This window comes from Cnephaeus nilssonii (genome assembly GCF_951640355.1).
Source record: "Cnephaeus nilssonii genome assembly, chromosome: 17".
Classification (NCBI taxonomy): Eukaryota; Metazoa; Chordata; class Mammalia; order Chiroptera; family Vespertilionidae; genus Cnephaeus; species Cnephaeus nilssonii.
This window is the reverse complement of record NC_137088.1, coordinates 21,843,203-21,859,701: the sequence shown is the minus strand read 5'-3', so window position 1 is coordinate 21,859,701 and position 16,499 is coordinate 21,843,203. Positions and strand designations below refer to the sequence as shown.

The following is a 16,499-nucleotide window of genomic DNA, read 5'->3' as shown; positions in this document are numbered from 1 at the left end:
TTCTTTGGGCATAGCAGTCAGTTTGAGAGGGAAATACAAGATTAAGTGGAGACTGTTATTCTGCTCTATAAACTTGGTGGCTGACACATAGTGAGTACTCAAAAATGTGAGATGAATGAAAGAATAAATAAGTAAATTGTATTGAATTATACTGAAAAAGCACCTCTTTTGAGAATAGAGAAGCAGGTCTATGTGCCTATAATAGTCTTTGACTAAAATAGTATATCAAATATCATATCTAAGTACCTTTTGGTAATGCAAAATGTTCTATGATTGTCTATGAAGTATTTTGAGACTCTCAGAAATAGGCATTTCAGAGATATATTTTTAATATATCCCTCTCCATACCGATATGCACATATAGACAGTTTAATTATGCCAGTCACAAAATAACTTCACTGTGGAATTGGACTCATTTAATTTATAAATGATCATTTGTACATCCTGAAATATGCCAAGTTGTGTCTAGAAGGCTGTGAACAGCTGTGTCATGTAGCTAATGTATTTTACCACCAGAGATGTAAAAAGTTGATATAATACTTATCACCAGCATGATGTGTTCTAGATAACAAAAGTAGAGAGAAGGTTTTCTTACATGAAAGTTTAATGCACTTGGTATGGATTTAAGAATTAGTTTTCTACATGTGGTTCATGGTATTCAGTATACTTAATATCAATTTCCAATTCTACTAAGATATTTTTTAAAATAATAAACTAGTTTCAGCCTAATTTCATTAAACACTAGCATATGTAGCCTTTTTGCTTACTCTACAAGTTGAGAAAGTCAAATATTAAATGCTATAGAAATTCATTTTCTAAGTTGCAATTGTAGTAAAAGGGAATTAGTCATTTACTCTTCTTGTCAAGCTACAAGAAAAGAGCTGTGCTAAACTTTGCCAGTTTGAAATTTTTTATATCATGATTTTACTCACAAGAGACACTTTTTCTGTGTATTTACTCTGAGAGTACACATTTAATGGTTCAAATATCATTATTTTTATTCCCATTGTGCATCTTCAGTATATAATAAAATACTGTGAATAAGAAAATATTGCAAATAATCTCTTCAGAAGTTGTCTGGGTGCCACCAAAGAATAAATTCACTCTCCTTTTGTAGTTAAATTAATACCTTAACTCTATTTAGACATACGTTTTCAAGGACTTGAATGATTGAAAAGAGTAATGCGTGATTTTCAATCAAGTTAGTATGACTTGCATACTTGTCTGTACTGATACACAACTGAATAATGACAAGGCATAAATAATAAGCATAAAGTATAATTCTTATTCTCAGGAGCTTGGAAGCCTGTGGGAGAGAAGGGACCATATATAAATCAATAAGAAAACAATTACATGCTAGGCACTCTAGAACTCTGTGCATGAGTAGAAGGTATTTAGCATAGAAGACAACCAAGAAGGCCAGAGGTGTTCTTCATCTATTTTTATGTTGATGTTGATAATGGTCCCAAAGAGAAACTTGTTTTTCCCAATTTCTACTCTAATCTTTTTTTATGAGAGGGAGATGGAAAAAGGGGAATTGAATTTGCCATTTGGAGGAGGAGCACAGGATTAAAGCAAGGCATCAAGAGACAAGAGATCTTGAGCATTTTTTGATCTGAAGGGTGTTTTACTGTACTTTCCTTATTGAGGAAAGAGAACCACAGGTCTGCTTTGGGCATAGCTAATTTTACTTAGTCCTTTGAGACTCGCAGTAGTAGGGAAGTGGGTCCTTAAAAAAAGAACTTAAAGTATATATATTATCAACTCCGTCACTTAGCTTTTTTGGCAATAGCTTTATTTTTCGGTTTTTAAATAATATGCCTTTTTACTTAAAAATATTCATTGTAATTGCTACCACAAGCAAACCAATAATCTGTTTTGTACTTCAAAGTTCATTCACTGATTAAAATAAATCACTAAAACGTGCTTTAGGAGAATAATTTATATTCCTTGAGTACAATGTCATTGTACTTCCTGAGGCCAAGAAAGTATATTCATCTAGAAAGTAATACTGATAAATTTAAGAAAAGATTGAACCATTTTAAAATAGAGTAGGTTCTTGCAAGCAAAGCTAATTTAATCTTGTGGAGTTTGGAGGGTTATTTAACACTGACCCAGAGATTAGCTATTACATTGGAAAGCATTCAAAACAGTCATGTGGACTATCTCAAATTATCCAAGAGATTTAAATTCCCTTGCAGAAGTAAGCAAATGATTGTGTCTTCACATCTGCTCTCAGTACAAAGCACAGCTTCGTCTACTGGATTCCAGACCAAAGCAGCTTTGCGTATAGGAAGATGTGTTATCAACGGTAGCATGAAACCTGAGAGAAATACTGTCTGTTCACTCTTCTTGAGTTGCCAAGAAAGGAAGTCACAGACATGAGCCATGTGCTTGCTGAAAAGCAGGCAGAACCATGCATGGAAGAATTGCAGGTATCTGATGAGGTATCTGTCATCTGTGTAACATATACTTCTGTTTTCTCAGTATTCGTACAGCCTGGAGCAAAGTAGAGGAAGAGCCTCAGGCTCTGAGCTCCGAGAAGTAAATTCTTTGGGGAGGTACTGGATAGGCTGAGGCTAGAGATTTGTCTCAAGAGACCTGCGTTCCCCAGACCTTCCTTTGCCAAAAGTAACTGAGTGATCCTAAACAATGTACACGCTCTCCTGGTCTTCTCTTTCTTTCTTTCTTTCTTTGTGCAATATGGAGTTTGAACAAGGCAATCTCTAAGGTTTCTGCCAGTTTTAATAAAAGGCCCTTTCAGAATTTCCTATTTATTCCCAAGAAAGCCTTGAACATTCTATGAGTGAACAAACTTGCCATCACATTTGAAAATGGAGAGAAAGGCAAAGAATGGACAATAATGTCGGCTCTCGACTGTGATTCCTTTTCTCCTTCTACTTGCTCTCTTTTTCCATTATCTGATTTTCTCTAAAGTGACATTACCCAAATGCATAAAATGAAATTATGTCTGTTCAGACTGAATGCCTAGTGATGATGATTAATGCCCTGGTTTTTATACAGGGCTTAGTGGAAACCAATGCAAGAGCCCTACCACCAGGTAGAATAACACCTTTTATTTGACATTCCAGTCTCTTTTGAAGTGTAAGATGTGAGAGAATTCATTTTAATATTTTACCTTCTTTTATATAATACTACCTTTTTCAACAATGCTTTCTTGAAGATCTGAAATCCCACTGTGTTGGGTTCTGACATTGTGAAATGGCTGCTTTAGTGTTGGCACAGATTAAGTTTCATATACTTATCAGTTTTAAAAAAAGGAATAAAAAATGAGCATTGACCTATGTCCAAATAGGAGTTATTCATGTTTCCTAGTGAGTCAAATAAGAGATCAAAATAAAGGACCTTGGAAAGAATATGACAGTAGATTCCTTTGATAGCACTACCTAGACAGAGTCCTGTTACTACTGCACCCTGGAGACAGGGTGAGTTTCTGCTAACAGTGCTCATAGGTGCCTTTTTCACAGCAATACAGAGTCAAAATCTCAGGAAAACTTTTCTCTACTACTCAATATTCAAATATTTTAATAATGCCTAGCTAATGTCACTCTTTTCAGCCCTCATCTAGATGGTCTCAGTTCTCTAATATGGCCATAATACCCAATATTCTCATTGACCACACATTTTAGTCACTTATTCTGCATATACCTGCTACATGCCTATCGTTTTCAAGGTATGGATGAGCAAGATAATATGTGCAGAAAAGTCAGAGTTACCATCCACAATGACTTATATTGTGGAAGGGGGTACAAAAAACATATACAATGAGAAAAACAAAAGAACAAAATGCCAGCATAACAGTCATGGAACAGATGTCATGAGGAAGGGTTTTGTTTTGTTTGTTTTTTAAACCAAGTACTTTGATTTAAAGTCAGGGAGCTTAACACTGAGTGAAATAATCAGGGGAGGCTCCATGGAGGAGGTATCGCTTGAGGGAGCATTGAAAGATATAAAAGACTGAGATAAGCAGAGAAGACAGGATAGTGTGAACTAAGGCAATGTTTCTCAAGAGCCAGCTGTACCACTGATGTGCATAATATACTAGTACAGATATTATATTAAATAATATTTAACCACACAGTGAGAGAGTTTTCTCTTTTCACAACCTCCCTAAGAGGAAGGAATTAGCCTGAGGTTAGGAGTGAAGGATCTTACTAACGGACACATAGCTAATTGGCCATACAAATAAGTTTGGAACCCAGGCCTGTTTCATTCTAAAACTTCTGTTCTTCATCATGCCTGGAAACCCTATTCATCTTCAAGCCCCAACATCAATACTAGCTTTTTCTGTCTAAGCCAAACTTTCCAACAGATGGCCAATTTCCTTTTTGGCCATTCTGCACTAGCATTATGGGTTTCTGGGTAGTGATTTCCATTTCCCTTCACTAGAATTGTTTATCTGGCCATCTGATGACTAGGTTGTGAGTACCTAGAAGGCCTATTCACATGTCCCAATGCATCAGCACTGTACTTTCCTCATGGTCAAGGCTCATATTGTTTGAATTGAGCTGAATTATCTCCCTATGCCATGGCCTATCACTGAAGTGCAGCTGCACCTCCTCAGAGTGGAAGTCAGAACAGGAGCTCTGGAGAAGATAGCTCATGAACTACCTGGAGAGGCTTTTGCCTTTGTCAAATTCCAAGAATCTAACTAATTAATTTTGAGCAAATCAGCCATGCTTTGGATTTGTTTTTAACTTTGGACTCTTTTTATTCCTAGGTTTTATAATGCCCAGGTTAAGTAGCACAAAAATGGATACCTGGTAATTATAAACTTCTAGATCCCAGAAGATAATTTTAAAAAGTATCTCGCCGAAGAAGGCATACGAACAGCCAATATATATATGAAAAGCTGTTCAACCTCACTGGCAATTAGGGAAATGCAAATCAAAACTACAATGAGATACCACTCAACACCCATTAGAGTGGCCATTATCAACAAGACAAGAAATAACAAGTGTTGGAGAGGTTGTGGGAAAAGGGGAACTCTCATTCACTGCTGGTGGGGATGTAGATTGGTACAACCACTAGGGAAAGCACTCTAACAACTTCTCAGAAAATTAAGAGTAGAGCTACCATACAATTCAGCAATCCCTCTCCTGGGTATATACCCAAAAAAAACTCAAAATCATGTATTCACAAAGATATATGCACCCCTATGGTCACTGCAGCATTATTCATGGTGGCCAAGACATGAAAGCAATCAAAGTGTCCTGAGATAGAGGACCGGAGAGAGAAGATGTGGTACATATACATAATGAAATACTATTCAACCATAAGAAAGGTTGAAATAGCACCATTTGTAATAACATGGATGGGCCTTAAGAACATTATGCTAAGTGAAATAAGTCAGTCAGAAAAAGCTAAGAACTATATGATTTCACTCATAGGTGGGATATAGAACTGAAACTCGTGAACACAAACAGCAGCGTGGTGATTGCCAGAGGGAAGAGGGTTGCGGGGGGAGGGGGTCTTAATATAAGGTGACAGGAGAATATTTGACTCTGGGTGGTGGGCACACAGTGCGATATACAGATCTTGTTACATAGAAACCCACACGTGAAACCTATATGCTCATGTTGACCAATGTCACTCCAATCAACTGAATAAATATAAAAAGATTTTAAAAAGTAAATGTAGCATAACAAAACTTTTAATTTTTATCATCACTTCACCTCCCCTTCCCCCAAAAACAAAGTATCTCTCCCAACTCTTTTATTCTATCAATGAGGAAACTGCAGACTAAGGAAATTTCATGAGTTGCTTAAGGCCAATAAGGCAGGCCTCAGTGAAAGGTCTCTTGATTTCTGGTAGTAAATTATCTTCCATATTGATGGCTTTGAGCTTGGAGGTCATGTGCTCTTCTTCCCGCCCATTGTAGGAATTCCTGACTACAGTAGCAGTGATGTCAGCAGGTGCTGCTTTTGAGCCTGGAACAGGAACTCACAATTTTTAAACAATCTATTCCATTTTAAATTAAAGAGTGCCTTTTTCTCTATCGAACCTTATATTCATACTATTGCTCTTAACACTAGAGGCTTCCTTCAGTGATCCTCTGGTCCCAAGGCTTTATCTACATCTGTAAAGTGAGGGCTTTCAAATTTGTATCTCTAGACCAACCTTCTTCTCTGAACTCTAGACTCATATACTGCCTGCTGGATATCTCTCTTTGAATGTCTAATAAGCCTCTCAGATGATGATGATTATGATTATTATTATTTCTGCTGCAAAAAGCGTTATTGTTTCATTTGGTCCAATGCATGGGAGAGGGCTCCAGGGTGGTTAAAAGAATGGCTAGTAGTTTCAGGGAGAGGCTCAAGCAAAAGCCAGAGACCAGGGCAATGCAGAGGGGCCCCTCAAAGGCCTCTGGGCTCCAAAGGCTCCTAGTCGTGCTTGAGGGTGAGCCTTTGGAAGAGATACTTGCCCAGCCCAGCCTGGGGGCCGGCCAGCCTGCGGAGGTGAGCCAGGTGTGGCCCATCTTCTTGATGAGTTTCACCTGCTCACCCCGGAAGTGGTTCTCCAGGAGGTCACAGAGCTGAGGGTCTGTGCAGGCAGAACCCAGGGCCTGCAGCTCCACAAGGGCCTGGCTCAGGTTCCTCTCCAAGGCCAGGGCGGCTTCCATGGCGTCCTGAGTGTTGCCCACTCCTCCTGGGAGGCTTCAGCACGTCCTGGAAGAGAATGCGGCCACCGCGCTGGTTTTGCATCTTTAAGAGATGCTCGGAGCCCTCAGCTTCTCAGCCAACTCATGGAAGTGGCCCACGCCCTCAAGAGCCACATCGTCCCTGTCGAAATGGAAGCCCAGAGAGAGGTAGGTGTGGGAGGCCCGCAGATGCAGGCTGGCCAGGCAGTTGACCACAGCCTCCACCTCGGTGGAGGAATTCTGACGAATCTGGGAGCTCATGGTTGTTCAGCAATAAGGAGTTAAGTAGGAAAAAAAAACAAAATGGTGTTGGCTAGTCTCTGAGTTGGTTCTGAAGGTGGTGACTGGATAAAACACTAGAGAGTGGTCGAAGGCTAGAAAAAGGGGTATCCCTGAGTCTGTTCCGTCCAAACACTGTTGAAGCAAGAGACAGATCCAGGACTGCCGAGGGCGCTGTCGAGCCTCTCGGATTTAATACCAGAAAACAAAGTCTTGATTATACCTTGCCACCAAAAAGCTCTCTCCTATCCCCCAGTCTTTTTCATCTCATGAAACTTTATTTTTCCAGTTGCTCAGGCCAGAAACCTAAATGTGTCTTATTCTTTTTCATTGTACACCTAACCCCTCAGCTACCATATTGGCTCTACTTTAAAACTACTTCCAGAATCTCAACAAATTCTTACCAACTCCACTGTTCCCAATGTAGTCCAGGCTACTATTCACTCTTGCACAGACAACTTTAATTTGTACAATCTAAAAATTTGATAATGCCATCTTAATATAAACCACTGCCTACACGTGTTGAAGGATGTAGAGGTAAGGACAAACCTTCACATAGCAAGAGATTCTGTCTACAAATGACCTGAGCTTTATTCGTCTAACAAGGTACTGGTTGGTATGGCACCTTCTAGAAAGATGGCTTAGATTTACCAGTCTGCTTTGCTCATCTGCTAAAAGGCTATATCCAGATTGGGCCCAGACCACTGGCTTTACTGTTCCCATCTAGAGACTTTTACTTTCTTCATCTACTGTGATTATAATGACCTGCTAGGAAATCTAAGAAGGAACTCTGAAGTCGACCGCTTTGGGCAGGCTGGTCTCTAGCTAGCCCTGTTTTCGGCTTTCCTGGAGGTTTCCTGGAGGCTTTGCACTTCTAAAAAGCAGTGGAGGTGGGCAACCTGCCATTTCTGTGAATGCTTTGCATAGCTTGGCATCACAAGGTAATAAAGAACATAGCAATAACAATTGCTACTATTTGCCGAGTACTTACCATGTGCCAGGCACTGTGCTTGGCACTGTCCAAAATCTCATCTAATCTGCAAACCTTTATATAGTAGATGTGACCTCTATTTTCTAGACGAGGAAACTGTGCAGAGTGGGTATTGGTAGGTGCAGTGGGTGCCTTATCCCGATCCCCTTTGCTGGGTGGGGTACTGTCAATTGTCAATTTGTTGCCTCTCAGCTCCGAAAGGACCCTTCACTATATGCTCTGTATTAACAGAATTCCAGTAAAGGGCACTAGAGGGACACTGTGGGATGAAGAGGCTCTTCTGCCTGTTTCATAGTGGCATCGGAGGTTGGCTTTGGGAGTGTGAGGACATCCGGTGAAGCATCAAGCCCCCAAACACAGCCCCTCTATAAACCCGTGGTCTTAGCCTAGCCATAATCTTTCCAGAACCCCAGCACATCTCGCACCCTCTTTCCCTACGCCGCCAGCACCCAGACCTCATACACCCACAGCATCAGTTGCTGATCGCCTGCTCCCCCCTTGCACTTGGCACTCCAGAGGGTGATGGCCTGTTGTTTGCCCAGCAACCCATATCCTCTGCAGCCTGGCCAAACCAGTGTACTTCTCTACAGTCTGGTGGGCTGAACATTATTTTCTTCAAGTTATTCCTTCTGTGGATTCTGTTCCCCAGCCCTAGGGTACTATGCAGTTATTCTTTTATTATCATTAGTAATTATTTATATTAAAATTTTCCTGCTTTACTGATTGTATAATTTTTATATCCAGATTGGACCCAGGCCACTATAGACCCATCTCGTAGCTGCTGCAAGCAATGGCTGCTAACACAGCTGCCAGGTTCCTCAGATAATTGCTCTCACCCAATGAGAGCTGCTTTGCCCAAGAGATGAGCACCCTCCCTAATCCTCCTGCTCACCTTTGGGCCAGAGCCAATGACTAGCCCACAAAAGCCAGCTCCTTCAGGCAGACAAGTCTGTGGTGCAATTTACCTTCTAGAGCTCCCCTATGGATCAGGTCAGAGCGAAAATTTGCAGAAACCCTGTCCTGTCTGTTCTCAGCTCTCAGTCCTGCCCTCCTCTTTCCCTCATGGTCTTTTCCTGAGAGTACTTCCTTGAGAAAGTGGTTGTATCCTAATCCTGTGTCAGGCTCTGCATTGGAGGAACCTGACCTCTGACATGTACCAAGGCCACAGAGCTAGAAGATAATGAAGCTGGTGAGTGTACCAGGTCTAGTTGCATCAAATCCTGTGCTCTTACCCAGCCACTTCTCTTGGATGAGGAATTTCCCACCTCCAATGTGTTCCCCCTAACTCAATGTGCCTTCTGTTCTAAGCCATCTCGGCCTTGAGGATGGTCTGTGACTGGTTCAGAGTGAAGTTTGTGATACTGGCTCAGCAGTATCCAAGGCCTGTGCCCACTGTTCCCAGGGGGGCATATGCCCCCTAATTGTTTCATGGAGGTTTACATAGCCCCTGCTGTTACTACCTCTTCTCTCTTACTCTTCTTTCATCGCCCAAGAGTGTAGCCCAACATCCTGACCCTCCCAGTTCCCTGAGGTGAGTCGGCTTGTTTAGCTAAACTATGCTCCTCCTGTTCAGCCACATTTATTTGGGCTAGACTAGTTCTCCGTGCCCTGGGAATTGTGCACTAAGGTTCAGAAACTAAGATGACAGCTTGACACTTGGCATGCCTGTTAGGTAAATAATAGTTTTTATTGGGGGCCATAGCAGTGGGTTTATTTATAACTCCTGCCACCACACACTAGCACTTAATGGGGTGGTGGGGACAGACAGTCGAAAGGCTGCTTAGGGACCCAGAGGAACTAGGAGGATGGAGACTTGGCAGAGATTGTATGTGTCAATCTTGAAAGATAATTGGGCCAACACTGAGTGAGAGCAGCTTGTTCCAGTCCGTTCCATTTTCAGATGCTCTAACACAGAGTGAAAGATTCAGCAGACAAGTCAACAGGTCTTGGCTGAAATTGTCTCTTTTCCATGATCCCAACATGTATTTTGGTTTTGTGGGTTGTTCTTTGACCACCACATGCAGATCCCTTTGGGGAATTCTCAGCCTAGTCAGTGCTCCCTGGTCGACTCTGACTCCTGTTTTCCCATTTGGTAGTAATTACTTGACAGCTACACAGCTTCTCTCCCTTCATCAAACACGCACACATGCTAATAAATAAAAGCCCGGTGCTCTTATTATGGGCTCTCCTTTTTTCAGAGAGGCAACCTATTCCACTTCAGAAGTGGTTCCGCTCTCTTCAGCATTGCCACATTTCCTTTGTGGCTGGATGAAGGACAGCTGTAGCTAATCCAGCCACAATTCCAGTTGTCCCACAGTTAAATGAAATTATTAGCCATCCCCACAGAGTGTCAGCAAACTGCAAATAGAAATGCGCCTTTGAAGGCAGCTGAATCCAACTGGGAATTGAGAAATTAATAGAAATTTAGAATAATGGGCAAGCTTGCAACGAACCGTTCATGAGTTCAGAAGCCTAGTTCCTTTGGTAATTTGAATGAGCAGCTTTGCTAATAAAGTTTGTCTGTGTCTCATGAACCTTCTGGATCTACCTGTCACTCACAAACAACTTGAATTATCACTATCCCGTCAAATGTTGCCCTTTCCCTCAGCTGGCTGACTGGCTCTGGAAGCTGATTTTCTCCACTGTAGGCAGGGAATGGAGGGAGAAAAAGAGAAGAAGCTCTTAGCACCAGCTGAGGCAGGCTGGCCTACATCTACATCAAGGATGAAGCATGTTTATTTCATGAAGGAAACTTCGGATGAATTTCAAGTGGTACAACATCTATTTGAAAGGGCAGCTGTTCCCAATAGAAATTCCCAATTATGATCAAGACCTACCCATGGTTCTTGACCCCTCTACTCCGTAGATCTGCAAGTGCCATAATCCCCACTCCTCTGCCCACAGTGGGATTTAAACTGCAGAAAAATGAGCCGATGTCACTGGCATCTTCACGCTTTTAACAATCCTCTCATTCCCCACACCAGTGAAGCCTATTAGCGTTTGCTTATCACCTTTATTTATGTGCTCTTAACTTTTCTCTCCCCCGTGGAACAGAAATGTATGTCCCTCAAGGAAACACAAAGCATTGCCCACTGACAAATACATCAGGAACCCCTTTTGCATTCTCTGCAGTTTCCCCGGCAGTTGGAGTGCTGTTCTCAAGGAAACGGTTATCAACAGGATTGATTTTTCCATTCGGCCCCTGGGATTGCAGCAGCCTGGCAGCTGGCCAGGTGCAGGGCACTGAGGCCTCCCGGGAGGCTGAGGAACAATTCAGGGATCCGAGGGCAGGTTGAGCAGCCAGAAGGCATGGCTTTGATGCAAGTAAAGCAGGTTGGTGAAGAGCTCAAACACTAGGTTTTCCACTACATTGCAGCCGTGTGATGGTACAGAAGATATTTAACGTCCCGGAGATCATTTCTTCATCTTTACATGGAGACTGTTACGAAGTTACTGTGAGGGTTATTTGAGGGATTCATGTAAAGTCTCAGCATAAACCCTGGTAGAAGGCTAATATTTTTGCTGGGTACAGATATCATCACCGTTAATTAAGATTGAGGGGCTATCATCTGCTTTTCTTCAAAAGTGTTCTTTCTAGTTTATATAGCTATAAAGATTAAGGAATTTCACCTTTTCTATAATTTCTAAAAATCTGTTGATTTTAATTTTTAAAATCTAAACTTTTAAAATAGGTGGCCAGTTTGTGAGCAGGTGAGCACATGTGTGTAGGTATGAGTAGTTGTAATTAATACACATGTTGCTTTCTGGAGGCAAACATTTTAAGAGCTTAAAAATTTGTCTTACTATATGAAGTCTTTTATTTTATGACATTTTTATTTTTTAATTTTGTTCATCAAAATTTGTTTGTAGGAAAAGTACACACTTGTTTATGTATTTAACAAATACTTAACATAATTTTTACTGAGTGCTAAGCGTATTCTAGGTCTGTTACAAATATTAACTCAATTAATCCATATTGCAATACTATGAAGTCAGGTCTATTATTATCCCCATTTTACAGATATGTACAATGAGGCACAAAGAAATTAAGCAAGTTGTTTAAGATCCTGTAGGTAGAAAAATGCCCAGCCAGGATGCTAATCCAGGCAGGCTGGTTTCAGAGTCTGTGCTTGTAGGTATCAGGCTAGGCCAATCTAGCTCATTTGTATTGTGGGGTCTTTTGAATAACAGGAGTTGGGATTATTTAAATTGTTTTGTGTGGCTGTCGGGATGGGATTTCTGGATTGATACACAGTCACCTTCTTTAGTCAGTGTAAGACTGTGCATTAACCAGGGATTTCCCCTTTGCATGAGGGAGGCAGCAAAGTGGTATGAAGGACTCGCTCTTAAGAACCTGTGTCATGTGTATTAAGAGCCACTGGAGTTGAGTAAATTAGCCTGTGTTGTGTGTTGTGTGGGGTTTTTTAATGAATCTAAACAAGATTCTGAGACCTTTGGCATACTGAATCACTTTAAGAATCTCCGCCGAAACTGATTTGGCTCAGTGGATAGAGCATCGGCCTGTGGACTGAAGGGTCCCAGGTTTGATTCCTGTCAAGGGCATGTACCTTGGTTGCGGGCACATCCCCAGTGGGGGGCGTGCAGGAGGCAGCTGATCGATGTTTCTCTCTCATCGACGTTTTTAACTCTCTATCCTTCTTCCTTCCTCTCTGTAAAAAATCAATAAAATATATATTTTTTTAAAAAGAATCTCCTTTATAGTGACTCAAAGTAATTCTATTCCATACAAATAGACCTCTACATTGAGACCAAGATTTATCATTTATCTTTTATTTCTTCTCATAAATAAATTCGTAAGTATAAGAATATGTAAAGTGCTAACCATAACGAACCACATGGACTTCAGAGATTTTTTTTTAAGCTTCAACTGGATCATGTATGCTTTGGAAAAAGTTGGCGACTTGCTTGTCTTCCCTCTTCAGAGATTATCCCTGACTCACCTCCAGGGTTGGTGTTGCTTTGACAATACCATCTCACCATGTTTTTAGTTTGAAAAAACACCATGAGCTTTCCTCGTGCACATTCTCCTGGTTTCCCTCCTATATCACTGGCCATTCCTTCTCAGCTGCTTTGCAGTGTTCTCCTCTTTTCTGAGACTTCATAAAGTCAAGTGCTCCAGAACTCAGCCTTTGGCAGGGCATAGCACCGCTCTGCTCAGAATGCTATGATGACTATTCATCCAAAGTCCTTGGGTTAAGACCCTTTATCATCTGTCCTTTAACTCTTGCCTAATTGCTTATTGTATTAGTTTCCTAGAGTTCTTAACACAGTAGTACTGAGTGGCTTAAACAACAAAAATTTATTGTCTCACAGTTTTGGAGGCTAGAAGTCTGAGATCAAGGTGTCAGCAGGGCCGTGCTTCCTCTAAAGGCATGAGGGAAGGATCTGTCCAGGCCTGATCCTGGCTCCTGGTAGCTTCATGGCTTGTGGCAGCATCACTCCAATCATCACGTGATGTTCTCCCTGTGTGCACAACTCTATGTCTACTAGTAAATTTCTCCTTTTTGATAAGGACACTAGAGCTACTGGACTAGGGGTCCACTGTATTCCAGTATGACCTCATTAATGGCATCAGCAATGGCTCTATTTCCAAATAAGGTCATGTTGTGAGAACCTCAGCACATGAATTTTGGGGGAACACAGTTCAACCTATAACACTACTAATCTTCTCCCTCCTCAATGCGGGGACACCACACTCCTCTCTTTGCTGTTCCTTGAACACTTACTTGGATGTGCTCCCGCCTTGAGGCCTTTGCATTGGCTGTTCCCTCTTGCTTGGAACATCCCCACACCCCAGCTGTTCACATAGCTCGCAAACTTCTCTCTCAAGTCTGTCTTCAAATGTGTGCTCCTCAATAACGCCTCCTTCCCCTGATCCTCCTGCATAAAGTCAAACCTCCGCTCTTCCCCATGCCCCTCAGTTCCCCTTGTCCATTGTTTTTCTTTCTTTATTTCTTTCCTTTTTTTTTGGTAATACTTACCACCTGCTAACATACAGTACTTGATCATTTGTATCATCTTATTTACTGGTTTTACTGTCTATTGTTTGTCTTCCCCCACCCCAACATCAGAATATAAGCCCAATAAGAGGTTCTCTGTTTTATTCTCTGGTCTATTCCAGACACCTAGAACAACAATACTTGAAAATAAGAGCAGGTGAAAAATGTGTGTAGCTTTTCTAGTTTTCTTTGTGGGTTTAGTTGTAGGGATGCTTACCTTTCATAGATTGGAGTAAGGCAGGTGGGAGGAGGGCGGAACATGCCTTAGACTGTTTTCTTGAGCACTGTGGCATCACTTTCCCATTGGACCCTCCACCTGGGACCTTTAGCCAAATGTCACGTTCAAGATGACTGCAAATCCTAGTGGGGCTTGCCATCCCTCCCTTCTGGGAATTCGGGGTGTTTAGCACATACAGAGTGAAACCACAACCTTCTGATGATACGATTAGAGGCCTGATTTGACTTGTTACATTGAGGCTCCTGGAAGAAACTGATAATCAGGTTGAGAACGGAGGCACCACGACTGGCTGTGATTTTCCTCCTAGCATCAGAAAGCAAAAAGCTCCTAACGTGACCGCAGAGTGCTCTGGGAGACAGTTCTCTGGCTTCACTAGAGTGGATGAGGTTTAAGCGGCCCACAGATGTCACTTCCAATTTCCTTAATAATTATATCAAGGCCTCTCATGGGCCCCTGGCCAATGTCAGGAGTCATTCCCAGCAGAATCACTGAGCTAACCAACCCACTGTGCACTTCTTGGTCTTAAAATCCATCATTTTATATCCAAGTTATCTATTTGTTATGATCCTTTGTCCTCATAAATATTGTCTATTTTTAATAGAAGGTGGAGTTTAATGATGGCAAGCATTGTTGGTTTTCATCCTGGTGTCCGCATGGATGCTGGCACAGGTAAATACTTGGAAATGCTTCTTAAACCCCACCCGAAGTACAGCCTCAGGGGACATACAGTCTCATGCAGGTTGCATTACCACCCAGCCTTACATGGCCATTTTGATTTAGTTTTTTGTGTATGTGTGTTTTATTTTTTTTAAACTCATGAATGGCTTTCAAAAATAAATGCTGTAGCACCACTTTAAGCCGTTTTTCTGTCAGAAGGAAGATTGGTGGTTTTAGAAAAGCATGGAAAAGTGTTTCTGACATCATGAGGCCCAGGAGGTGAACCATCTCAACAAGGCATCAAAAACGGATGAGACTTCATAGGGGAAGGCCTGGCCACAGAGATGCAGGGAACGTGCCATTGATTTTTTCCCCCTCCACACTCATTCATGGGTGACAACATTATCCGTGACTGACCATAAAACAGCAGGGGTATTGGTAGGTAGGAGCTGATTGAGGCAACACATTTGATCCCTCAATCCACACGTAATAAACCCATCTTATTCCTTGTTCAGCCACCTGTCATATGCTTCCTGAGCAAACTCTTGTTTCTCCCTAGTCCTGTGGGTGTTGTCCACGTGCATCCGTCTAGAAGAAAATGCTGGGTGTGTTTGACTGCAGATGTAGCTCTTTTTGATGGGGATGGATCCTTTCTGCAGCGAAGTCATGAGGAACTTGTGAAGCTCAAGTTTCAGGGCCTGTCACTTGCCTTTAGTAGGAGCCACAGAATGTCCCATTCATTGTTTCTGTTTAAAAGTTTTCAAAAGTAATATATTTTAACCATAATAAGTTTATTGCCCTGGCTTTTTCTGTTCAAATCCTCCCCACCCCCGCCACACCTTTTCCTTCATTGGGATGCAGGCAATTTAGGAACCCAGCTCAAGTGGGAAGTTGAATTGCAAATGCATTTATTTAGCTTAGGTTGAACAGAATATATTTATGTATTTACTGGATTTGCAGTAATTTCCAAGTGTAGGTATTGCTAGCTGTCTTGGGGAAGGAATGAACGACTTGCAGGAATACTCAGGCCACCCACTCTCCCACTCTGTGACTCAGCGGGTGTCAGGGCACAGCAGCGCAGGGCCTGAGCCTTGTCTCTATGATGCCCTGCACCAGAGTTATGTGAACGGGGGAGGAGAAAGGAGGATGGAAACAGACAGAGCCAACCACTGGTCCGTGGAAAGTATCACAAAGGGTATGTCAGGCAGTCGATAAACAAAGCCATTATGTTATTTTTCTGGATTTTATGATGTTTGTGTTTGTCAGCTTTTTACAATTTGTCATTTTGTGATTATTCTCATCCTACATGAATCTTCATTTTTACTTCTAGTGTATTTTTCTTACAAATTTCCTCCTATTTAAAAAAACACACAACACCAACACTTTAGGATTTCTAAAACCTAGATCTTTCCTGCCTCTACCTTATCAATTCTCTTTCATTTGTTATATTTTGACAAGCCCTTTGGGGTCTAATGCATAACGTTTCAAATAAAATTAAGTTTTATTTTCAGTTAACATTAATCATTTGACTGCCCTCTGCAATTTCTGAAAAATATGTAGATATTAAATAATTAATTCTTATCAAGTCTTTAAGTATGAAAAAATAACCCTAGCATTCCATTTTTACAGGACAAGTGGAGTCAGGAAATTTGA

At 41.5% G+C, this 16,499-nt stretch overlaps 1 protein-coding gene and 1 pseudogene across 2 annotated transcripts in view; one reads left to right on the top strand and one right to left on the bottom strand.

Moving 5' to 3' along the window:
* The window catches only part of KCNH8 (potassium voltage-gated channel subfamily H member 8), a gene marked incomplete at both ends in the record, with an annotated part of 278,772 nt that overhangs the window by 56,974 nt on the left and 205,299 nt on the right, over window positions 1-16,499 (top strand). The window lies entirely within an intron of this gene.
* Window positions 6,405-6,922, bottom strand: LOC307113657 (ferritin light chain-like; annotated as a pseudogene). Its single transcript has one exon. The product of its transcript is annotated as a ferritin light chain-like (transcript).